The sequence below is a fragment of the Artibeus jamaicensis genome, unplaced genomic scaffold (genome assembly GCF_021234435.1).
Source record: "Artibeus jamaicensis isolate MK-2021 breed Jamaican fruit bat unplaced genomic scaffold, CSHL_Jam_final contig_387, whole genome shotgun sequence".
Classification (NCBI taxonomy): Eukaryota; Metazoa; Chordata; class Mammalia; order Chiroptera; family Phyllostomidae; genus Artibeus; species Artibeus jamaicensis.
Window position 1 is genome coordinate 13,894,422 of NW_026521812.1, and position 26,779 is coordinate 13,921,200.

The following is a 26,779-nucleotide window of genomic DNA, read 5'->3' on the forward strand; positions in this document are numbered from 1 at the left end:
TTTAAAAGGTAGAACTGAAATACAATAGTTTATTTCAATTAAAACATAATTTTTTCTGACCTTAACCAATCTGCCCTTTAGATCTATAAAGCTTTTTCTGGAAAGACTTGATATACTTTTTGTAGTATCAGAATATATAGCGGGTATAAAAGCAGTAGAATATTCAGATTTAAGAGACCGATCTATTATATTAGTCTGCTATTAAAATAACAAAATATTTCAAATCTTAGTGGCTTTCCACAATGATTATTTATATTTTTATTCTATGTATGTATGTCAGTTGGGGCAAATGTGCTTCAGCACGGAGGCCAGCTGTATTTTGTGAGGTGTACCAGTCTGGTTCTCATGTCCCTTCATTCTCTTTGGACCAGACATTCTCAGGTACACAGTGTTCCCATAGCAATAGTCCTTATTTCGTGTATTTTTCCTTTTCCTTTATCATGTAATTTAAGTTAATTTTATATCTAAAATAAATGAATCTATAATATAATTTTATTAAATGTGTGCCCATCATGTTGTCTACTGAAAGTGACAACTAGTGATTGGGTACAAGTTTTAGGAAATCTACAATTTTTATATCATGTTGAAAGAATAGTTTGATTTTTTAGTAAATGTGTCTTTTGTTCAATATTTTAAAAGAAATAGTGCCTATTCTCTAAGACCTCATTTCTCCTGATTTGATTTCTTTATTTACCATTTCTCCTGAAGAAATCAACCCATTGCTTTGCTTACTCCTCATCCCTCATCTAGTTTTCTCAGAAAGCCATTTACTAAATGTGCTGGTGCATAGAATTAATCAGGCCTTAGCAAAGGCATAACAAAAAAAGGTATTCCATAGCTGCAGTTTGCCTACCAAGACCCGGCTCTGTGCCAATCACCCACACTTTTGCTTGTAAATCATGAATGGCTTAATCTTAACACATACCCATCAGAACAACTGGAAAAGTCCACATTCCACTGAAAATAGATTAAAACTGTGAGCTATGAAACCAATTAACAGTGTATTTGTTACTCTCATGGTCATTCTTTGCAACTTGTGATGTGAATTCACCTCACTATAAAAGTAGAAGTAAATTTCTATACAACCATGGAGCATAACAAGGAGAGGTTTGTGGCTAACACTGTCAGTGCTCTGCATATGTAGCTTCGAATTCCTAAGAACACTGTTATGTACAATATACAACGGTGCTTTCATTTTAAAAGCCAACATCAGTATATTTTTTGTCAGGCTGCTAGAAACCACATTACTTTTGCCCACAGAGAGCCCAATTTGCCTGGAAATTTATACATTCCTTTTAATTAAGAGAGACAACTTTTAACCAATACCTGTGAGACATAAGAATATAAATAATTCATACTTTTTCCCTTTATGGAAGACAATTTGGAGATGGGAGCTACACTATTTCCACAACTCTTCTCTCAATTTGAGTGGTATTTAACTTTAACAAGGCTTTGCTAGATAATGCACCCTTACTTGCCCCCTTTCTTTTCTGGTCCTACCTCACTGTTCCTTTAAGAGAAAAACACTCTCAAGATCCATTCTCTGGCATTGTCTGCCACTTTCTCTATCACATGTTAGTGTGGTCCTATAGCTCTTTCAAGAAATAATTCTTTTATCATTTTTTTGGAAACAGGTCTGTCTTTCCCAACTGGTTGTGCTGCAACTTGACCTATCTGTATTTTCATAGCTAGGAGAGGTAGATGTCAGGTCTTGAGGAAGGGAAGTTATCAGTTTGCCAGGCATCCACCATAACTGAATCTTTTGTGTGGTCCTCAAACCTATTCTATCTTTACTATCTTATAATAAAGCATTCTAGCAGACTGGGAGGTTTAATATTCTTTAGTGAATCTATTGAGACATACATCTCTCAAGTCTTAGAGTCCTACTCTTTCCCTATCTGACCTGTGACTCTAGCACAGGAGACATGCTGGGGCTTTGCACTTAGGCCTTTTTGTGGTTCTGTTACTCTAAACACCAAGCCTATACTTAAGATCTGATTATAATAATTGACTATAATGGGCATGACTGCTCAAAGCTTAGGAAAAATATAACAGTTTTTATAAAGTGAAGTGGTGTTGCCCGAAATGCCCTAGTCGAGGAATAATGAAGAAGGCCTGAGAGAGGTGGTTATTCTAGATGGATCAATTATGAAAGACCCAATAACCTCAACCTCCTCCTCTACTTGGCTTTTTCCTCTAATAGGCCTCGGAAGACACAACCTTTTACTAAGGTTATTAGGATTACTTTAATGGTAGAAATGCTGGCATTATAAAGCTCGGTATGAGTTGTCCTCTATAGATTAAGGTTAACGATCGAGGTTGTACTTATGAAACTGGGCTCTCTAGTGATAATGAGTATAGTAAGATTCCAGAACAGTAAACACTAGTGACAACATTAAACTTTTAGAGAACAGGAACACTGAATTATTAAAATGCAAGCACAAGACACAAACCCTTAGATGGTTCTAAGAAAAAGAGCCCATACAATAAAAGAGGATCCGAATGTGCATTAGGTAGGACCCTCTAACACAACGGTAAGTGTATTTGGTGGCAATTCCTCCAAACTTTCCCCAAAGGATTCTGTGACCATTTCCCTACATTGCTGTTTTAGATGTGGTACCTTTGCTAAAATAAACCAGAAGACCTCTGGTACTTGGTATACAAATTGATCTACAGATGAATGTTTTCTTTATTACCCATTAGGAAAAAGAATCAGGAGTAGTTTGAATGTATAGTGGGCAAGTCTGCAGATTTGCAGACTTTCCTCAATATTAACTCTTTTTGACCTTAATTATTTTCCAACTTCCAATTCCTCTATCTTCTATTATTTTTTCTTAAGAACACTTTTTATTATTTTACTTTCATTTGAATATTTATCTCAAAATCTGTTTTTGTGTAAGCCAACTTAAAATAGGTCCACTTCATTTGTTTTGTTTTTTTAACAAAATTACATAAATCAGTTTTAAAAACAAAGTCAGGCAGTGATGAATTACAGAAGACTGAATGAAAACAAATATTACCCCACATATAATGAGATATATTTGCTCACACAAACTGCAATCATTTTAGTTTTTTTTTTTAACAGAACACTCATGATTTGGCTTTTCATCTACCATAGAAACTGTCTATAAATGGGTCCCCCCCAAAAAACCAAGCAAGTATCTCTGAGTGTACTGTACCTTAGAGTTGAAGGAGGTTTTCTTGTTCTGCAAGTATGCAAACAAACATAAAGACAAACAGATGAAAATTATGTTGTCTGTAGTTCTTTTAGAAAGCAACAAAATTTCCTAATTTAAAAGAGAGGCCACCATTGCTTAATGAGTGAACTGATGGTGTATCCCTTGGATGCTGTAGAGCTCACCAAGTTTCATTTGTCAGAGCGGATAATAGCTCTCTGAGAAATGATTATTCTGAAGTCAATCAAAAACAAAAGACAAAATGCAGAAGCAGGAAGTGGCACCCACATCCCTGTGACCCTGAACCATCTTACTTTAGCTGAGCGGGTCCCCAATAGTCCATCAGAAATCAGCCAAGTGTGCCTAGAAACAGCCTGAGTGCCTCCAGCAGAATCTTGAGCAAAGGCTATTAGCCAAGAACCCAGTAAATGTAAGGCATTTTCCCCTCCTCATCAGTTTTTTTCTTCTGCATTGCCTTCATACAACCTCAGAGATACCCCCATTTTCTTTCATTTGGGAGAGATTTCACAGGGAAATAAAAGGCTACGTAAAAGGGCTTGCTGAGGAAATTTTTTGTTGTCTTATCAGCCTTTAAAAACAATATACACTGTGTGGGCTTTTATATAAAAGTGTCACATAGTTCAGAATTTTTCTCCCTGTCTCATTCAGAACACTAATATTCTGTCCATTATAACTGGGATTAAATGACATCATTTAGTTGGATGGCTGGTGAGTATTAAAATAAGGTAAAAGTTGTGCTACTTTCTGGAAGTGTCAGGAACAGAATGGAGAGAGGTTGCAGTCATTTTTATAAGCTAAAGCAAGTTGTAAAGATTGGGCATTATTGTATTGTGCCTGAAAGTACTCCTAGGATTTTGTAATGACCAGGCTAGAATCCAAAGAATGTTTTTCAGAAGAGGAAGCATACCTCTTTCTTTTCTTTCCTTTTTGCTTTGAATTAGCTACTTAGGAACCTGCGGATTCAGTGTAAAGATCTTCATGTCCTCCTTTGTTCATAGAATTTGTGGATAAGTTCCTACTGTCAGACCTCATGCTTACATAAAAGGTTCACTCACTCTTTCTGTGACTTGATGGTTTCTTTTTAGTTTAAAAGAAAAATGTGACGACTTACCCTGGACAGCAATGGCAGTAGTAAAACCACATTAAATCTGGTTCATCCCTTTTCTTATAAAAAATTATTTTCTTGCAGAAAAGAAAATCCCAGTGTATTTCCAACTTTGATGAACAAGTGAATTCGGGTCATACTTCATATTTACTTGTGTTCAGAGATATGAAACACTGGTAATTGGGCATCTGGTTTTCTTTGACAGCAGTAATTCTAGTTTCCTGGGAACTATTTACAACTATTTCATTTCACCGTAAAACTTAGAAAAGAGAGGCTTTATGCTTTTCTCTATTACTTTTAAGGGCAACGGTCAGCACAGGAAAAGTAAAAAATAAACAAACAAAAACACTTCATAGGTTGCTGATACTTCAACTACTGCTTTTGTCTGACTACATGCTCATTGTGTCAGAATAAAAGAAACAAAGCAAATGTTCATACTTAATTCAAGTATACTAAAATACTTTGATTGTATATTAGCAATACTTGCATCCAGACTCAGTTTTGCTTATGTAAGGAATAATCCTTTGCATGCATTGCTTTCATCTTATAACCTTGTATGGAGAGCAGTTACATCCATACATCAAAATGTTTGTCGAAGGCACGCTAATCAGTCATGAAGCAAAAACAAAGAAAAGGCACAGCACGGGATGCACAAAGCAGTGCTCTGCCTCAGTATGGAGCAAAGCATACTGCCTTCACCTCAAAATGCACAAAAATATCCAAGCAGAAACTCATCTTTGTTTTTCTTGCAGATTGCACAGTTTATCTCCAATAACACACACATTTACCATCACCAAAGCTCAGCAGAATAATTATGAGTATTTACTGAATAGACCATGCAAAACCATATGCTGTTGGTAGAAAAAATGTAGAAGAGATACTGAAAACTGGCATAAATAATAAGACTGCAAAGTCAGCCACTTACAGTTGAACAGCATTAGAAAATCATAGATGCAATGAGAGTGGCCACGGGCTGAAAATAGAGTATGGATTTCCATGAAGCAGAACTAGTTGGATAGGAGAGGATAAAAACTCCAAAATTTTTGTAAAAAGTCATAGAAGTTTTTAAATAGTAAAAGGGGCTGTTAATATACATTATGGCACTCTATGTATATCATTGTATTTTTTTAAACCTGCACAGCTAAAAATTTTCAAAGAAAACATGAGTCTGAGGATGCAGTAAAGGAATCTTATGCCATTACATTAGTATCAAGAAGCACTAACCTGCCACTTCAGGTAAAGCACTAAAAAATCATTATCTATTAAATTTCATTGAATTTTGCAGTTTACAAAACACGTTTCTGCATAGGTTTGCATTTGATTCTTTCAATAGTTGTTGTTAGACCCTGATCCTTGTTTTATGAATGATGACATAAATTCAAGGTGTTTAAATAATTTGTACAAGATTACAAATATGTTACTGGCATCAACAGAGCAGGATTCTGATTTATTCCTAAATTTGGCATTCCATGGTAGCTGAGATGTTTAAAAAAATGAAGGTTGTCAGAAACACAGACCTGTATTCAAGGCAAACCAAAAGTCTTTGAGGGACCAAGCTAAAAGGAGGTAATTAAGGGCACTACATAACATGCAGAAGAGAGAATACAAGGTTCTCTGATATAATATTGGGCTTAGTGGCCCAGTTTAACATTTATAGCCTGAAGCAGTACCGTTGTTAGAACTCTTATTTTACATGCTGATTCATTAAAAAACCACAATGTGATTGCCTTCAATCTTTCTTTATTTTAAACCAATTTCAATTTCTTCCAGAGTTTTAAACTAACTTACTTCAAATCAGACAGTTTAAGAAATGTTTAGTTTCTGAGACATAAACTGTCTTTTTCTCATCACTATTCCTCCGATTTCATTGCACTTTTCATCATATTATTTATGATTATCTGTCTATTATATATTCCTTCTACAATAATATAAGCACCATAAAGTTAAGAAATTCGTTTCTATATCCTTTCAGTCACTGCTAGGGGTATTTCTGGAATGAAGTAGGAACTCATTAAATATTTCTCTAATTGATTAATAAATATAAAACTAGTTGTATTATGATTTTCCCTGTCCCTTTTACTAGCTCCTTCTTTCCCTTTTTCAGCTCCTTTGTTGTGTAAATTCTATAACATTTAATATCTTGGATTTTACTCTCATGATTTCCTTTCTCATTTTTCTTTACCAATGTTAATCCATGATTCATTGCACTGCATTTTATTTGCTGTATCTTTCTCATTCCCATTGCCTAGTCATAATCAATGTGCATGTCCTGCGATAGCAAATGTCTTATTTTTTTCCCCTGACTTAATCTAATTATTCAATGCAGTCTGCAATTTATTTCCACATTACTATTCTTAGAATGCCATTTTAATCAGCCCACTCCATTTTTTCAGGAATGGCTATTGGCTTCTGATTCTCATCAGATGGATTACAATGGAAAAAAGAAAACATGTCATGTCCTATTTCCCTGCCAACACACAATCTTTAAAACATTAGTTTGCTCTCTTGATTTATCAGGTAAGGTTATATCATTTTAGCAGAATCAAAGAGGTACCAGGGACTGATACAGTATAAATAGATCCCATTACCCTCAAACCTCAAGTTGTGTATATTTCAAAAATAAGTAAATACAACTTTCTATGATATTATTCACCTAATGTAAAGTTTTATTACAACTGGAAACTTTAATTATTCTGACAGCATGAGGCTTACATCATTTAAGGGTTATTTGAGTTCTTGAATGAAAATAAATGCCAGAAAGATCAAATGTAGGGATTGTTCCAGATTTATTGAATAATACATCTGCTTTCAGCTTTCTTGCTTTGTAAAAATTATATTTTTTCCGTACTACAGTAGCCAACTCCGTTATAACAACCCAAATCATATGGTTCTTATACTGTGTTTCATCTCAATAAAACTGTTTCTACAATGTCTATTCCCTTGCATCTTGGTGAGTCATAAGGAGGAAATGAGGTAGCAATGCTTCTTAGATAAGAACACAGACTCTTTTTTTAATCTTCATCCAAGGACATTTTTTCAAGACTTTTAGAGTGAGAAGCATTGCTGCTAGGGAGAAGCATAAATCGGTTGCTTCCAGTACTTGGCCAGATGGGGAATTATACCCACCTGGACAAGGAATCGAACCCACAACCTAGGTATGTACCCTGGCCCAGAATCAAACCCTCAACACTTCAGTTACTGGAGGACAGGCCAACCAGCTGAGCCACACTGACGGGGCAAGAACACAAAACTCTTGAGTGAGGCTGGTTCCATCAGTTAAATAGCTGTGTGATTTCAGGCACACCCCATCACTCTCAGCCTCAATTTCTTGTTTATATGAAATGGGAATAATAATGACATCTTATTTAAAACACAGTTGTATTCTTTTTTTATTATTATTTTTCTTTTTTACCTTTTTTTTTTTAACCAGGAGTGTAGAACCTCCCAATTCACTTCAAGGGGCACAGTCACAGCCCCCAAAGGCGACGAGATCCGCTTGCCATCAGCACCTCTGTTTAAACTGCTGCTATGGCAAACAGCAGTGCTTGGGTTTAGGTGCTTGAGTTGTATTCTTTCTAATTGGGAATCATTTGTTGAGATCAGTAGTAACAACTTCTCTAACACCTTTTCTATGATACATCCCTTTCAATAATCATAGAATATTTTCCTAATGAACAGCAACAATTTGAGAGCATACCGTCATCAGAGATCACTTTCGGATCCCAATTACCAGTGTTTCACGTTTCGAAACACAAGCAAATATGAAGTGTGACCCAAATTCATTTGTGCATCAAAGTTGGAAATACACTGGCATTTTCCTTTCTGGTAGAAAATAATTTTTTATAATAAAAAAGATGAACCAGATTTAATGTGGTTTTACTACTGCCATTGCTGTCCAGGGTAAATCGTCACAATTTTTTTTAAAACCAAAAAGAAACCACCAAGTCACAGAAAAAGTGAGTGAAACTTTTACATGAGCATGAGGTCTGATGGAGCAACTAAAAATAAAATCATTCCATAAACGTGTTGAGCACAAACAAAAACCAAGTTTGATCCACAAAGATAACCAATCATGTTCTTCTTCTGGTTCACGTGAGAGACTTCTTTCATAAGATGCTTTTTTTTTAGCCTCACTCTCTTTCTGTCACTTCCTAGGTTTAAAAAAGTAAATCTTTTATAGATATATATATAAATATATATATTTATATATATAAATATATATATAAATATATATTTATATATATCTATAAAAGATTTACTATATTTATATATATATCTATAAAAGATTTATATATTTATATATATATCCTTTTTCTAAGGATTCTTTTATTCTATAAAAGGATTTATATACATCCTTTTTAGTGTGTATGTGTATATATATATACATATATGTATATCTTAAAGATATATTCTGTCTTATAGGCCTATATAAGTAAACTCTGATCCCAACAAACACTCATTTTAAGCTGTCAAAAAGTTCAGAAGAATAGTAAAATTAACGAATCACTAATGCAGTAATTAGGAAAAGTTTATCATATACATGCCAAAAATATAGTTTGCAAGCCAAGAGCACTCAAACCAAAACATGGGATGAAGCTAAGAGTCATATTATCATAAAGCAGTTTGTATGGGATTGAAGCTGTGACTTTATTCTTCACAGTGATTGGTTATAATATTGTAATTTTGTTTTATGAGAGGGGTTGGTTACTAGTTATCACTTATGAATTTAGAAGAAAAATTAGTTTCACTTCTGGTTTTCAAAGGAAAAAGTAATCCAAGTCAAGTAAACTCACTTATCTTCTAAAATAAACTTAGATTAAGATTTGCTTGTATAACTAAACAGATTTTGTCTTCACAGAGACTTTTCAAGTCTGGTCTCTGTTGTGTTTGATTTTAACAGACCCAACCTCCCTACAGTGCAAATTCTCAGGTAGAGAATTGTGTTGGGAGGAAATTTAGCACACACATTTTAGAATAGTGTTATTATAAGGTGAAACAGATTAACAACAACAACAAAGAATATGCTTTATGTTGGAACTAGGCTTTTTCTTGATGTGAAATCACACAGGGACACTTGGCTCAGTAAGAAGGAAGAATTCTCTCAGCTATATTCATTCCCTCTCATATTTAGAACCTGCAAATTGATTCTATTCCTGCCTTATATTTAAAGGGCGACTCATACCCTTGGATTTTAATTCTCTTCAGAAATCCTTCACAACCTTTTACTGCTTAGGGAGACCCAAGCAATTCAGTTAATTATCCCCTAATCATATATGTTAAAAGGCGGTTGGTCCCAAATCCCACTATATCCAGTTCTCCCAAAAAAACTTCCTCAAAAACTCAGTGTCACAAAGACCTCTGTCACTGGGTCTCTCAAAGAGCTCAGTGTTCCTTCCTGCAGCTTTTCGATCCCTTAAAACCTAATCACATTTCTGATACTACCTGAAGCATGTCAAGTGGTTATGGGTTAATAAGTCCAGGCAATGCTCACATCCCTTAACTTTTAGCACCACATTTGATTAACCTAAAATAGAAAATCTTATTAGAAGAGTGGCAGCTACCCAAGACAAGAATATTTGCATAGTAACCCAGGTATGTGCCCTGACTGGGAATCGAACCGCGATTCTTCATTTTGCAGACCAGCACTCAATCCACTGAGCTACACCAGCCAGGGCTGAGAACAAATTCTTATGTGTCACTGTGGTTTTATACTTAGATGTTACATCAACAGTCCAGAAAATATCTTACACTATCCAACTTCAATTTGAGGGAATAATTGAAAACATTAGGCTCATATCATCATTAGAAAGAAAAAAGCAAAAAAATATTCAATGCCCAGGGGACCTTGAGAAATAAATTTTTGTATCCTTAAAAGCTATTTGCCTGAAGATCCTTATTATCTATTACTGATAGATATTTGACACCGATCAGTCTTCCATTTAAAACCTTTATTTTATCAACTAAAAAAGTGTTGGGCATATAGCAATAACCTACTGATTGAGTAATTAAGTAACCATGTTGTGTTTCTTACAAATTTCATTTACCATCTGAATGAACAATTAATTTAAGGATATAAGTAAAACCTAAGTAAATAGTTTTTTAAAAACTGAGTAAAAATTATTTTGTATATTTAACTTATTTTTTCACTACCTTAGAATTGCATTATATTTTATTTATATTGACATATTAGCTCTTCTCCCTTTTCCTTAAAATACAAACAAGAAATCTTCCAGTTAAAAAAACTTAAATTATATACTCACTTTTGTTTATTAACTTCCTCAATGGGAAGGAACATGTTGAGATAGCAGGGAAGGGAGAATTTCTAAAGACTGAAAATGACAACGAAGTGCCAACACAGAGCCCTAAATGAAGTTAAGTTCACTGTAACCTTTTGACCCTGTGATGCTGGTGGCTGAGAGCAGAGGTCTCCAAAGGGCACTGTATGCTTCCAGGTTGTACTAAAGCTTCTGGTGGATGTGAGCTGGTGCTACAACTTTAAGCAAATCAGTTTCCACATTAACTTTCATCTGTATGTTTTTCTAAAACTCAGCTGCTCGCGAATGTTGCTGTGGTCCAAGTTCCAAGCAGCTTTGCCATTTCTAGTTTTTTCCAAAAGGAGAAAAAAATTAAAAAGTCAAAATCTCAACCCACCTGAGTTTGACTGCATTACATTTTTCTAGTATGTAAATAAAACTTCTGAAGAGTTTAAAAAAATAAAAAGAAGGAAAGGGAATTGAAAAAGGGAACAAAAAAAAAAGGTTAACATTAAGAAAAGAGAGAAAAAAACAAAAAAGTACAAAACAAAACAAATATCCAAAAAGGATAATTCAAAATAATCTCATCTGACCAATCTCTGTAATCAGAGAACTGCCTCAGCTACTTCCTTTGCTCTATGATTTCAAATAGAAGAGGTAAAAGCATTTCCATTTTTCCTTCCATGGCCCCCATTCAGAATACAGAGCAGGCAAAGGGTTTGGGCTCAGTTGTATAAGGGTGGGTTTACTGCGCCTCCTCTTTCTGTACTGGCAGCAAAAGAACACAGCCTGTGCTAAGCACTGGAAGGCCTTTATTGTTTTCTGAGACATCAAAGGCATTCATTATCTGGCATTCAAAAGACATTTCAGAAATAAGTTAGCTTAAAAATGTATTGAGACTTACAAGAGGAATTTTCATTATATTTTAGCAAAAGATTATTGAACACTGAAAATTTCTTATGAGTTTTTTTGTTTGGTTGCAAGTTGACTCACAATCACTAGTCAACTAATTGTTTCCTTGTTTATTTGTGCATTCATGTACTTACTTATCTAATGTTAATCTAGCTGAAATATGTTGAGATTCCACTGTAAACAATGTGCTTTACAACAATTGTTAAGTCATGTTTTGTAAGACCTTAATTTATTGGTGACCCATTGCTCTTGCCAATTGCTCTTAATTTCCACTGAACCTTGCTTTATTCTGGCAATAAGTCATATTCATCTGTGAGTACATAAATTAACTTTAAGAGACTTATTCATCTCATTAACTAGTACATTTCCAGTAAAAAATTATTTTTTATGTTTTAATCAATTGTGTACTGTTAATAATCAAATAGTAATTTAATACAAAGAAATTTATTAACATTTAGAGCTTTGTAAGAATTGAAAAATCAATTTTGATTTATCGATATAATTTACTTGAAGAGAGGTATGATAGAGAGAGCCACAAAATAGAATGTAATAGGATGAATTTCTGTTTAGGAAACACCATGCAACTGAGTCAGTGAAAGAAGGCACAGGGTTGACTGAAAATGATTCAAGGTACTCCCAAAGGATTGCTTGGATAATGGCCTAAGTGGAATTTTTTATTTCTCTGCTCAGAAAGAGAGGACATATCGGAAATGAATTTCCATGGTGCTTTCTAGTCCTTACAAATGTCTACATTTTCCAAATGGCCTCAAGACTTCCAGGTAACAAGCAGGTGGTATTCCAGATATTTTTCACAAGTTGATGTCACTCAAATGACTTGCAGGGTACAAGTTATCCATATGATTCTTCACTAATAAGGTTGTTCTTCCATTTTTCCTATGAAGAGAAAAATGGAAGAGAATGTCCATCCACCGGAATGTAATCTATTCTGCATGTCCCTCCCAAATGGTGGTAATGGGGATATAGGAGTTCATACCTTCTCTGTAGCTGACCTTGGCCTTGTTAGCTTTCCCCACATGAAATGTATTGCTCACCTACAACACAGACTGCAGAATCCTTGTACAACGGGTAGGGCTACACATAAGACCACCTTAGCATAGAAAACAATGTAATAATATTTATGAATGTTGAAATATAACACTATAATATACTTCTATATGGATAATAGTGGGTATTAACTCAAGATTTATTTAACACATTTAAAAGAGTAAAGTAACAGTTTTATTCTAAAATTTCATTATTAAAACACAAGAGATTGGGAATTTTTTATCCATTTAATATTTAGGTTAAAAATTAGATACTATAGATTTATAATTTATCAAAACTTATACCAGTATGCAAACAAAAGTAAAATTTGATGAACAATAATCAGTTACATAATTTTAATTGATCATGCAAGGCAGGAGGTGCAGTTACAGAAGTTTTATAAAATATGGAGAAGATCAAAGCTGTGAAGGACCACTTGTTCAATGAAACCATGACCTAGAACAAAACAGGAACAAAAAAAGAAGAGAAGACTCTACGTTAACTTTCCTGTCTTGGTTTTACTGTTCTGTGTAAGGGTATGTTCTCTTGAATTTATAACCATAGGCTTCCTTTCATGCAGTTTTGGAACTGACATCATGCTACCAGTGCAATCCCCAAATCCCCAGGCTGAGTATATCGCTGAAAGTGATTTCAGGTTTATGGCACCCCAGAGATGCAGAGGAAGCAAACTGAAACACTCTCTAGAGGAGCTCCTTTAAAACCAGTCTCCAAGAATTCTCCCTCATAAATTATGAAGAACTGTGGGCTCCTAATATGAAGAGGCAAGATATCAACACTAGAAGCCAAAAGAAACAACTCAAAATAAAGTGATTTTGTAAAAGTGAAAATACTGACATCATTAAAAATCAAGTAAAATCAAGGTTTAATATGATTAAAGAAATAAAGTGAAACCTAAATTACAAAACAAAAACAAGTGACTACAAATTAAAAACTCATATTTGAAAATTATTAAAATAAAAAGCACAAAGAATAAAGAACAGGTAGATACAGATATATGAAAAAATTTCAGAATTCATCAAAGGAAAAGATAAAGAAATATGAAATAACAATATGGAAATATGAAATAATATGAAAATATGAAAAACTGAGATTTACATTTTATAAGTGAAGTTTCAGAAAGATAGAAGAAGCATAAGAAGAGGCAATATTCTAAGAGACAGCATTGAAGATTTTCCAGAATTAGCAGCAGGCATCTACTCCCAGATTCAGGAAGCCCAATATTTCCCAACCAAGAATTTTAATAACTAAGGAAGGAAGAAATTTCCACCTAAAAATATTATTGTAAAATTGAAAGATACCAAAGAGACAGAGAAAATATTATAAGCTTAGAAAGAGAAGACAGACAGTATACAAAGGAATAACAACTAGACTGACCACTAAATTATTAACAGGAAAGTTGGCCACCAAAGGGTATAATAAAATTTTAAAACCTGAGAGAATTTAATGAATAATTGCATAATCAACTAAACTGTATATCAGGAAAACAGTCTAAAAAACTGAGAGAGCTGAGTAGAAACAGAATCACCTGAAGAAATATCTGAGGAATGGACTGTATTGGAAAAAAGGAAAGGAAATAGATGCTAAAAGAAAGGTCTTAGTTATAAAAAAAATGGTGAACAAATAAAATAATTTGCATGTGACAAATTTAAACATAAAATAATCGGTGAAACAATGATCATTTCTGGAGATAAAACTAAACATAATAGTAACATAAGCGTTTGTCTTAGGTTGCAACATCTTATAAAAAGACAGTGGACATGATGTGAGTGCAAATTTCATGACATGCTGGTAGTTTGAACTAAGAGAGGGCAAGATATAAAGCCCATAATTAGTGGGTATTCCCTGTGGTAGCTGTGGTTCAGTCCCTCCGAGGTCCTTTGGGAGACTCCATGCAGCATAATTTCAAGTCTGTGCACCTAAGGTATGATGTGGGTGCAGCCTTCATCTAATAGTTGAGAGTTACCCTCCAGTGTGCAGCTGAGTACTAGTGTACTTATACATATGATGACAATCCTTGAGGTCGGAGAGAGAACTATCCAGGAGGTGGTCACACAGTGCTCGTATTACTTCTTATTACCACCAGCCAGACTGCAAAATTTAATGGTTCATTTGGTGCAATGTTAAAACTGGTTCATTACTGGAGACAATATAGTCCTAGACTGAGCACTGTCCTGATCCTACCTAAAAAAATCGTAAAAGCAAAACCCAAAAGGATCAAGCTTTTTGTAAGAAATGTGATAGCATCTTTGTTCAGAAACAAAGCTGAAGAATATTCATAGGAATACATCAACAAATGTAAATTTCACAATGTCTCCCATGCAGAACTATTCCTATACGCCAGCGATCCAGTCATGGTGCAGTTAGGGGCTCCCCTTCAGGTTCTCTCATAAGCTAAGAAGCTGTCTGCTAGGCCCAGTTATCTTAAAGCACAACCAGGGAACAGATCATGTGAAAAGTTCCAAGTTCACATGATTATTAGCAGGATTCAGAACAATAGATTGCAGGCAACTGTTGAATTGTTGGCCTCAGTCTGTTGGGTAGAATCTGCTACCACTTTTTTTGCTGCGTAGGTGGCTGCAACATTGGGACTTGATTCTTCAAAACATGGAAGTGAAGAAGGCAGTAAAGAGCGTTTGCTAGCAAGACAGACATTACAATCTCTTGTATCTTAACCAGAGAAGTGACATTCTATCGCTTAGCTGTTTTTGGTTTGTTAAAAGCAAGGCATTAGGCCAGCACACACTCAGGGCCTGGGGCCATATGAGGAAGTGAATAATGGAGGCAGGGATCTTTGAGGTCTTTGGCCTATGGTACAAGCATATAAAGGACTAGAGAACCATAACTAAAACCAAACCAAACCAAACCAAAACAATCAAACAAACAAAAAAACAGAAATAAACCAATCAAAATGAATGCAGAACAGACACAATAGTAGAGAAGACCATTAAAACAGCTATTAGGACTATATTATATATGTTCAGAAATGATGTAGAGCAAAGGAAGATATAAAGAGACCAAATCTTATTTCAAGTGAAGGAAACTACAAGGCCTAAGATGAAAACTACACTGAGTGGGATTAAAGACAGACTAGAAAATACAAGATAAAATGTAATGTCTTTTAAGTCACAGCAATATATTAAAGGGAAATATAGACATACATTTAAAAAATAAACATCACCAAGTGACCTCTGGGACAAAAAAAAAATTAAGAGAAATAAGTCAAAATCTTTCGAATGTGAAAAACCTCAATAATATCCAAATATAAGAATCTCAGCAAACCTCATCTAAGCACAAGAAATATTAAGCAAACTTCAATAAGGCACATCACAGTCAATTTTTTCAAAACTGGTTATAAAAACTTGGGTCTGCTTAGGTCTTGGGTTCCAACCTAGTTTGCAGCAACATGGCTAAACTCACCAAGAAGGTTGGAATTGTTAGTCAGTAGGGCACCCATATGTCGCCTCCCTCAGGAAAATGGTGAAAAGTTAGATCAGCCAGCATGCCAAGTACACTTGCGCCTTCTGTGGCAAAACCAAGATGAAGAGGCGAGCTGTGGGGGTCTGGCTTGGTGACTCCTGCATGGAAACAGTCCCTTCTGCTGCCACAGTGAAGTCTGCCATCAGAAGGCTGAAGGAACTGAAAGTCCAGCAGAAGCTCCACAATTTGACGCATTGCTACAATAAATGGGTTAATTTAAGTAACAAAGTTAAAAAAGACTGATGATAAAAAGACAATCATAAAAGCAGCCAGAATAAAGATGTTAGATTTACAGAGTAACAAAGATAAGGATGACAATATATTTCTTGTCAAAAACAAACGGAAAAAGTAAGCAAAGGACAGTAAAGCAACATCTTTAAATTACCAAAAGATAAAACCTGTCAATCTTGAGTTAACCCAGTGATTGTTTGATTGCTGTGGCTTTTTGCTTAGAGACACATTCCAGGCCATGTTCCAGAGAAAGGAAACCAAAAGCAGAGCCTGGCATATTTCAGAGCTAAGAGTCCAGAGAGACCATAGTGAAAAGAGTTAGCAAGACAGAGTTTAAACTCCTAGAATTAACTGAGTTTTGCAAGGCTGCAACATATAACATCAACAAACCAAAATCAATAGTATTTTTATATCTTATCAATGAACAATCCAAAATTAATTTTTTAAATATTTATAAATGCAAGAAAATATAAGATCCATAAGAATAAGTCTAACAAAATATATGCAGGACTTGTGACTGAAAAATATAAACAATACAGGGGGAAATTAAAAGACATAAATAAAGGAAGAGATGCACCGTGTTTACATGTTGAAAGACTTAAATTGTTAAGATATTTATTCTCAGACAATTGATCTATCAATTCAATATAATTCCAATCAAAATCACAATGAATTTTTCAAAACGATTGGCAAGAGGATTTTAAATTTATCTGGCTATGCAAAAATTATAGATGGAGCTCACAAATAGGGCTACATCTCAGTGTCTATTGAGCTTTGACAAAAATGTGAAATTGATTCAATTGGAAAGATAATGTATTTAAATGATTAGAGGAACATTTAGAGGACTTTTGCAAAAACAAAACAAAACAAAGCCCACAATTACCTCATTTACACATACACAGAAACTGACTCAAAATTAATCATAGGATTCAATGTAAGATTTAAAACTCTAAAACTTCTGGAAGAAAATACAGAAACATCTTAAAAACCTTGGGTTTGGAGTATATTTTTAAAATAAACACAAAAAGTAGGATTTATAAAAAAATTCAATGCATTATTGATGAAAATTTCAACTTTTGGCTCCTCAATAGAGACCATTAATAATAGATAAGTGCAGACTGGAAGAAAATATTTGCAAAATGCATATCTCATTATTAAGCAAAGGACATATTCACTAAAAATATTATGTGGATTGAACTGTATCCCTTCTAAATTCTGATGTTGACATTTTAATTCTCAGTGTGCCTGTATTAAGAATAAGTAGTTAAGGTTTAATGAGATGATGAGGGTAAGGCCTGACCTGATTGGATTAGTATCTTTAGAAAACGAGATATCAGAGATCTCAAGCTCTTCCTCCACCACGTTAAGACACAGCAAGAAAACTATTACGTGCAAGTCAGAAAGAGTGCTCTCACTCGAAACTGGTCATTTGGCATCTTGATCTTGGACTTCTCAGCCTCCTGAACTGTGAGGAATAAATTTGTTTTTAAAGTCACCCAGTTTGTGGTATTTTACTATGACAGGAGTCAACTTAGACGGATGGAAAATAAGAATATCAAAACATTCTTAGCTTTATTTGTCATTGGGGAAATGACAATGAAAACTATGGCCAAGTAGTGTTCCACTGTATGTCCTCTAGTTGTTTTATTCATTCATTTATTGATGGACACTTGGACTACTAAAAAGAAGAAAATTTTACCTTTTGTTGAAAGTATGAATGGACCTGGAGAATATTATGCTAACTGAAATAAGCTGGTCAGAGAAAGACAAATACCATATGATTGCACTCATATGTGGAATTTAATGAACAAAGTGAACTAACAAGAAAATGGGGACAGACTCATAGATGGAGAGCAGGATGACAGCTAGTGGTGGGGGCGGGGTTAGGAGGTGGAGGGATGGAGCAAAAAGGAAAAATGACTCATGGACATGGACAACAATGGCGTGATGATTGTTGCTGGAGAGAAGGAATATAAGGGGACTAAATGTTAATGGAAAAATACAATAAAGATTATATTAAAAAATAACAAAAATGAAAACTACAAGAGGTATCAGTACACACACCAAAATGGCTAAAATTAACACTTTGACCATACCAAATGTTGAAGTTTGTAAGGCAACTATAACTCTCATGTACCACTCAGAATATAAAATACTACTACCACTCTGACATACAGCTTGGGAATTGCTTAAAATGTTTAAAATACACTTATCTGCATTTCTTCCCTGGTATTTACCTAAGAAAAGTAAAACCACATTTCCTTACAAAGACTTAAACATAAATGTTCATAGATATTTTTATAATATTAAAAATCTAGGAAAAAACAGATTTTATCAACCAGAGAATTGATAAACAAATTGTGGCATATTAATTCAATGGAATATTACTTAACAGTAAAAAGGAATAAGCTATTGACACATATGATGTGCATGAATCTCAAAATAATTATACTAAATAGAAGACAGCAAATAAAAATAGTACAAATCGTGGCAAAAAGTGCACATGTACAATTTAGTTTATATACAACTCTCGAAAATGCAGATCAGTGAGGATAGGGTTGAGGCACTAAATGGAATAAAGGACCACTCTAAAGTGGTAAGAAGAAATTTGAGATATGACATGGTGTTGATTTTGGTGATATATAAATATGTTAAAATTTACCAGAGTATATAATTTAAATATGTCAAGTGTACTGTATATTAATTGTAAGTAAAGCTGTAAAAAATTTAAACTGCAAACAAAAACTCACAGATGAGGCAACAATGGGGTGGAAAGGTAGTAAAGGGCGAATAGGGTTAAGTATATGGTGAAACAAGAAGAGTAGACTTTGGGTGGTGGGCACACAATGCAATATGTACATGATGTACCACAGGACTGTGCACGTGAAGCCTATATAATCTTATTCACCAATGTCATATCCTTTAACTAAGATAAACTTAGTTAAAATTAAACAAATTAAAAATTAAACTTACGGAATCACAATCTATGTTTTCACTTGCCCGTTGATTCTTATTCACTTTAAAGTTAAGTTCCCAGACGCCAGCCAAGGGCAAACCTTATGAGCAGCCTTTATACCAATAGCAGTCTGAGTCCCGCTGTTAACTCTTTAGAACAAAAAACTTGCAAAGTCAATGATTTCACTGGTGACTTCTTGCCAGTCACCAATGCATGCACCAATGGCCAGTCACCAGTAAAGGCATGCATGTGTTCATGTGTTTATACTCTATGGCAATTTTATTGCTTGATAAAATTGTGACTTAAAGTGTGTTAAATGTTACCCTTCATTTACCATGCTCAACATTTGAACACTTTAGACCAATGGAAAAGTAAAGAGATAAAGACAGATTAAAAATGGCAGATATTCAAAACATATTTATCTCTTTATGAACTGTGATGTTACTTTTGTAATTCTACAGGATTTTTTTAGTATTAGTTCTAGAAATTTCAGTTTCAAGACAAAATCAGAAATCTTCAGTAACTACTACTCAGGCAAATCTTGATAGTATTCAGCATCCATCACTGTCTTCCCCAAAAACCTTCCTCTCATTTATCTTGCATAACAGAATGGATTGTTTTAAAATTTATGTCTACCTCAGAGAGTATGTCATATGTTTCTTGAAATTTCTGCATATTATTATTCCTCTAGGTGGAAGTAGCTACTAAAAACCATATTTATGAGAGCCATCAAATTCAGGGCTTTATAGAAAAAGTGCCAAACAGGCAGCAGTTGCATTAATCATTAATCTGATTATTCTTGTGAAGAGAATTGAAAGAAAAATTTTACTGGAAAAAAAAACTTAAGTCTTATGAGCAAATAATTGTTTGGAACTCCAAATATATTTCTATCATGATTTTTACTTCTTCACAAAGGTCAAAGATATATTGATCTTTTTTTAAGAGATCAATTTTAAGTATATGCAAGTCCTATTTAGGTCACAAGAGGAAAAAATCTGTGTATGTTCTTTTCAATACTTAATGAAACAAAAGTTAGTGCATATATGTGAATATAAATGATGCTGATTTAATCTTGTTTAGAAATTTCTTCTAGCAAACAAGTCATGGGGCCTGAATATGCTAGAGACACAATGTGATATCTGGGAATTGCTACTTTTTATTTCAAATCAGCAGAGAAAACCAGAAAAAAATTGATAGAAAATCACTCTATGTAAATATTTTAATACATAGAATTTTTATTTGGTAACATGACAAATTATATTGAACATACTTTGATGATTTAAACCCCTCAGCCAACAATTACTAATAAAAAGTTTTCAGAGACTTCCACCAAGATGGAGGCGTAGGTGGAAGCACTGCACCTTCTTGGTTTTAAACCAAGTTTAAAAACAACAAAGTTTTAGCAACAAAAATGCAGCCAAACCACAGAAAATTGAACTACATGGAAGTCTGACAACAACGAACCCTTCAGCCAAACCTGCAAGAGGGGCAGAGACAGCAGCAGAGTGGGGTTGAGCAGGAAAGAACCATTGGACTGAACAGAGCGAGCGACCCACGTGCGTGTGCCAGCAGCCTTGGGTGGATCCCAGGTGTGGAGAAGCGGGCAGACCCACTGAGGGCACAAAGCTTTGGACCCACTGAGGGCGCAAGGCGGTGGACCCACTGAGGGCTGATCACGGTCACACACTAGTGGGCAGATAAACCTGTGAAGGAGTGAGCAGTGAGACGACAAACTGCACAGGCCCCCGAGGCAGTGGTGGGAAGCGGCAGAGGGGACCTCCATTGTCCCTCTCTGACCCTGCCCCCACATACAGCGTCACAAACCAGTGACCTGGGTGGCCGTGACCTGGTGAACATCTAAGGCTCTGCTCCTCATACATACAGGCATGAACAGATCAAAACATGGCTCAAGAACAACTCAGAGCCCCAGAGCCAATAAATCTAAGCCACGAAGAAATAGCCACACTTTCAGATGCACAGTTCAAAACACTGGTGATCAGGATGCTCATAGAAGTGGTTGATTTTAGTCACAAATTAGAGGAACATATGAAGGCTAAACTAATTGAATGAATGGAAATGCACAGGAAACCAATAGTAATGGAAAGGAAAATGGGACTCAAATCAAAGGAGTGGACCAGAAAGAGGAAAAAAATGACCAAACAGAGAAGGATGAAGAAACAAGAATTCAAAAAAATGAGGAGAGGCTAAGGAACCTTCAGGACATCTTTAAACATTCCAACATCTGAAATATGAGGGCACCAGAAGGGGAAGAGGAAGAGCAACAAGTGGAAAACTTACTTGAACAAATAATAAAGGAGAATTTCCCCAATCTGGAAAAGGAAATAGACTTTCAGGAAATCCAGGAAGCTCAGAGTCCCAAAGAAGTTGGACCCAAGAAGGAACACACCAAGGCACATCAGAATTATATTAGCCAAGATCAAAATGAAGGAGAGAATCCTAGAAGCAGCAAGAGATAAGGGGATAGTCACTGACAAAGGAATTCCCATCAGACTGTCAGCTGATTTCTCAAAAGAGACCTTACAGGCAAGAAGGGGCTGGAAAGAAGTATTCCAGGTCATGAAATCCAAAGACCTACATCCAAGATTGCTCTATCCGTCAAAGCTTTCATTTAGAATGGAAGGACAGATAAAGTGCTTCTCAGATAAGATCAAGTTCACAGAGTTCATCATCACCAAGCTCTTTTTATATGAAATGTTAAGGGGACTTATCTAAGAAAAAGAAAATAAAAAATATGAACAGTGAAAGGACAGCAAACTGACAGTTAGTAACAACCATACCTAAAACAAAAGCAAACTAAGAGGACAGCTAGATCAGGAGTGAACCATAGAAATGAAGATCACATGGGGGGTTAGCAACAGGCAAGTGTGAGGAGGAGAAGGGGGAAGAAGGTACAGAAAATAAGTAGCATAGACAGTAGGTAGAAAAGAGATGGGGGGGCAAGAATAGTAGGGGAAATATAGAATCTAAAGAACTTGAGACATGTGGTCATAAACTAAAGGGGAGGATGGTAGGGGAGGGGTGTGCAAGGTGGAGGGGAATGAAGGGGGGGAATAGAACAACTGTAATGGTATAATCAATAAAATATATTTTTAAAGATTTTAAAAATAAAAATAAAGACACCAAGGAGAAAAAAGTTATCAAATGTCTGAACTTTATGAAAAACTTGAATTATAATAAATATATTAAAATATACATTTTATCAGAATAAAAATCACAAATAAGAAATATTGAGCATCAATGATATGTAATTAAGTTAAAGTTTAAAATAAAATTAAGAATAAAATTGAATCTCAATGTATCTTGTAGTTTAAAAATAACCAAAATCAACAGATATACACAATGTAAAATTCAAAATAAATTCAGCTGATTTTAATGGTGTATTCCATTTTCTAAAATGATTTTTGTGGATCTGAATTTAACAGAATACATATTTGTGTTAATTTTTCTAAAATGACTACTTTAAACAAATTAATTCTAGAAATCTTGATTTATTCCTCCTTCTTAATCTCATTAACTATCCTAAATAAGAAATGTTCCCATTTTGCTTCTCTAAAATATACTCATATTAAAGCCTTAGAATGCTTAAATGTCTTCACAGGCAGTGGTTTATACTTCCCAGTCCAGATACTCATAACTTCACTGTTAGTGAGAAAAATGGCAATGTTTAGGTATTGTGTATTTTAAAGAATCTCTTTGTGGGGAGAAACATTATTTCTTTTAAAATGGCAGATAATAATTAAAAGTGTGGTATATACCAGTCAATAATAATCACTGAACTTTAGAAAATGAAACGAGGGGAAGAAAAATATATTAAAATAAATTAAAATATTTAAATTATTTAGAAGTAATTGAGCAAACTATGCAAGTGGTACTGAAATTCAATCAAATAATGTTTTTTAAATTTATTTATTTTAATTGTTGTTCAAGTACAGTTTTCTGTCTTTTACTCCCATCTCAGCCCACCCCCCAGTGCTCCCCACCTCCCTCCCATTTCCACCCTTATTAGTTTTTGTCCATGTGTTCTTTATAATTGTTCCTGTAAACCCTTCTTTCCCTTTTCCCCTGAAATTCCCTCCCTTCTCCCCTTTGATCCCTGTCAGCCTGTTCTCTGTTTTAGTATCTTTGGTTATATTTTTCTTGCTTGTTTGTTTTGTTGTTTAGGTTCCTGTTAAAGGTGAGATCATATGGTATTTGTCTTTCACCACCTGGCTTATTTCACTCAGCATAATGCTTTCCAGTTCCATCCATGCTGTTGCAAAGGGTAGGAGCTCCTTCTTTTTTTCTGCTGCATAGAATTCCATTGTATAAATGTACCATAGTTTTTGGATTCATTCACTTACTGATGGGCACCCAGGGTGCTTCCAACTCTTGGCTGTTGTAAATTGTGCTGCTATGAACATTTGGGTGCATGGGTTCTTTTGAACTGGTGTTTCAGGGTTCTTAGTATATAATCCTAGCAGTGGAATTGCTGGGTCAAAAGGCAGATCCATTTTTAGTTTTCTTAGAAAATTTCATACTGTTTTCCATAGTGGTTGTACCAGTCTGCAATCCCACCAACAGTGAACTAGGGTTCTCTTTTCTCCACAACCTCTCCAACCCTTGTTTTTGTTGCTTTGTTTATGATGACCATTCTGACTGGTATGAAGTGGTATCTCATTGTGGTTTTAATTTGCATCTGATAGCTAGTTATATTGAGCATCTTTGCATGTGACTCTGGATCCTCTGTATGTTCTTTTTGGAGAAGTGTCTGTTCAAGTCCCTTGCCCACTTTTTAATTGGGTTGCTTGTCTTCTTAGAGTGGAGTTGTGTGAGTTCTTTGTATATTTTGGAGATTAAACCATTGTCTGAGGAATCATTGGCAAATGTGTGTTCCCATACAATTGATTCTCTTTTTATTTTAATACTGCTTTCTTAGCACCTGCAATTTTGAAAAAGAAAAGCAAAGTAGGAGGGATCACAATACCTGATACCAAACTGTATTACAAGGCCACTGTAATCAAAACAGCCTGGTACTGACATAAAAACAGGCACATAGACCAATGGAACAAAAGAGAGAGGCCAGAAATAAACCCAAGTCTCTATGGTCAATTAATATTCGACAAAGGGGGCAGTAACATAAAATGGAGTAAAAATAGTCTCTTCAACAAATGGTGTTGGGAGAACTGGATAGCTATGTGCAAAAAAAAATGAAATTCAAGCACCAACTTATACCTTACACCAAAATAAATTCAAGGTGGATAAGACACTTAAATATAAGCCATGACACCATTAAAGTCTTAGAGGAGAACATTGGCAGGAAAATCTCAGATATTGCACACAGCAACATTTTTATTGATATGTCCCCTAGAGCAAGGGACATAAAGGAAAGAATAAACAAATGGGATCTCATCAAAATAAAAAGCTTCTGCATGGCAAATAATATTTTTAAGCATTGTTAAGCATTTGAATAGCTAAAATTGAGTGGATGTTGGATCAGTCCTCATAGAAGTGTAACTGTGTAAGATTTAAGCATCTTTTGAGGTAATTTATTTTTTCAGAAAATTTTCATTGAGGGAATATGAAAATATCTGTAATCTTTTTGATTGTTCACTTATTGATGGTAAGTCAACTCCAAAGATTTTTTTCTCTGTCACAGATTCCTTTGGGGATGGCTGAATGCCATTAAAATAGTCACATTTTAAATCCCTAGCAAACTTCCTAATTACCCCTGTTCTCTCATTTGTTGAACCTTTAAAACATATTGTAGTTGTGGGGGAGGGCAGGGGAAAGCAACAAGAAAAATGTGGCACAAGTATAATAGAACAATAATAATAACAAAAAAGAGTTAAAGAGAAAAAACAGATTGTAGTCCCTTTATTTTTATATAGTGCTGTCGTAAAAAACTGGGTGCACATTTAAAATGCCATAATAAAGGGACAGATTTATTATGTTTTAGTTAAGCTAGGAATTTTATTTTAAAGTTTCTGGCCCTATTATCTAATTTCTAAATTGCTTCATGCACAGTTCTAGCAAATGTCATGTCATGGGACAATATTATATTTTTGAGTTAAAATAATGCAAATGGCACTTTGAATATTAAATGAGAGACACTCCAGTGAGGACCTCCACTATAATTTACAGTCACACAATTGTGCCCTTTGAATTGGTCTTGTGAGTTAGTGCTAAACCTATCTTATGATATGGTTCCAAATAATGTGACAGGCTACCATTTGTCTCAGTAAGTTGTTGGCAGTTATGACTGACAAGCAGATTAGAATAAAGCCAGAAACAGAAATGTCTGATAAACACAGATTAGTTTGCTAATGAATATGATTGTGTAGTTTTTAGTTTCCAGTAACCCAAGGACTAGAAGAACAGACACGGGAATGTGGTGAGTAAGAAGTTCATCATAAGAGCTGTCAGTTTGTTATTGCATCTGGAGGCACAAGCCAATTTTTTCAATGACAATACCTCTATGTAATATGAAATGTTGTATAATAAAAATAATAAATTGCTCTATTGTCTTTCTATCACCAGGTCACAGCAAGAAATAAAACAAGAGGAGCCAAAGTAAAAAAAAAAATAGAAACCATATTGTTCCAAAGGTCAGTATAATCTCCTTCATTCTCTTTTAAAATTGCTCATATTAAAGTACAGTTTATTTGTATCATAGTCATAAACATTCTTTAAGGAAGGATTAAGGCTATGTGGAAGCTGCTTGTTTGAGCATATGGGATTCCTTACTTAATATACAGATATTTTATTTCTGGGTTAAATTCACATTTTGCCATCATTACTTATGTTGTTTTCTTCTTCGGAAAGGGCTTCAAAAGGGCCAGGAAACTCAAAAATCAGCTGGCAAATCAGCTAATTTCATCAGCTCCTCAAAAATATTATGTAGAGTTTTTGATCATTTACAGAAATAACTTTGAAGCTTGAATATTGTGGTCTTAAAATATCATACACGGACATTAAGCAGTATGAATGAATGCATGTCATGTACACATCATGCTGTGGCCTGGAAAAGATGAAAAACATAGTTTCAATGGTTACTGGTAATAAAAATGAACAAAATAAATAATAAATACAATGCCTTTTTAGCACTTATAATAGTTAAAAATAATTTAAGTAGTTTAATATCTACCCCTCCATTAGATTTAGTGTTTTATGAGTGCAGAATAGTATGCCCCTCACTGCAGTATCTCCATTGCACAATGTTGTATGACAGTGTTTGTTAATATACCCTCAATATTCATTCATTAATTAATTCACTTAATTAATGAATGAAAAAATAGTTACTGTTGATTGAAGCCTCATTATGAGTAAGCTCACTACTCAAGTTTCACATCTTGGCTCTCAGATCATGCATTCTCCCTTTTTGTGGACAAATTATTATCAATGTTTGTTAATTTACAATGTGCAGAAATCCTTTAGAAACAAGTAATTGTTGAGAATCCACAAAGTGTACTCGCGTAGGCTTCAATAATGGTAAAAGATATGTATGATACAGCATGCAAAACAAAGGATAAGAAAACAAAGTTTCAAAACATTCAGGCACACCTTCCTGGATTCTTTGCACAGA

General features: G+C 34.6%; 2 non-coding genes and 1 pseudogene across 2 annotated transcripts; 1 reads left to right on the plus strand and 2 right to left on the minus strand.

Annotated features, from left to right (window-relative positions):
• Nucleotides 1-7,732: 7,732 nt before the first annotated feature.
• On the minus strand, nucleotides 7,733-7,864 carry LOC119045022 (small nucleolar RNA SNORA68). Its single transcript, XR_005081722.2, has one exon. It is a non-coding gene; the product is annotated as a small nucleolar RNA SNORA68 (small nucleolar RNA).
• Nucleotides 7,865-11,237: 3,373 nt separating this feature from the next.
• LOC119045025 (small nucleolar RNA SNORA51) lies at nucleotides 11,238-11,367 on the minus strand. The gene has a single exon (XR_005081725.2). It is a non-coding gene; the product is annotated as a small nucleolar RNA SNORA51 (small nucleolar RNA).
• A 4,569-nt stretch (nucleotides 11,368-15,936) lies between these two features.
• LOC128627359 (60S ribosomal protein L37a-like) lies at nucleotides 15,937-16,253 on the plus strand (annotated as a pseudogene).
• The last annotated feature ends 10,526 nt before the right edge of the window (nucleotides 16,254-26,779 follow it).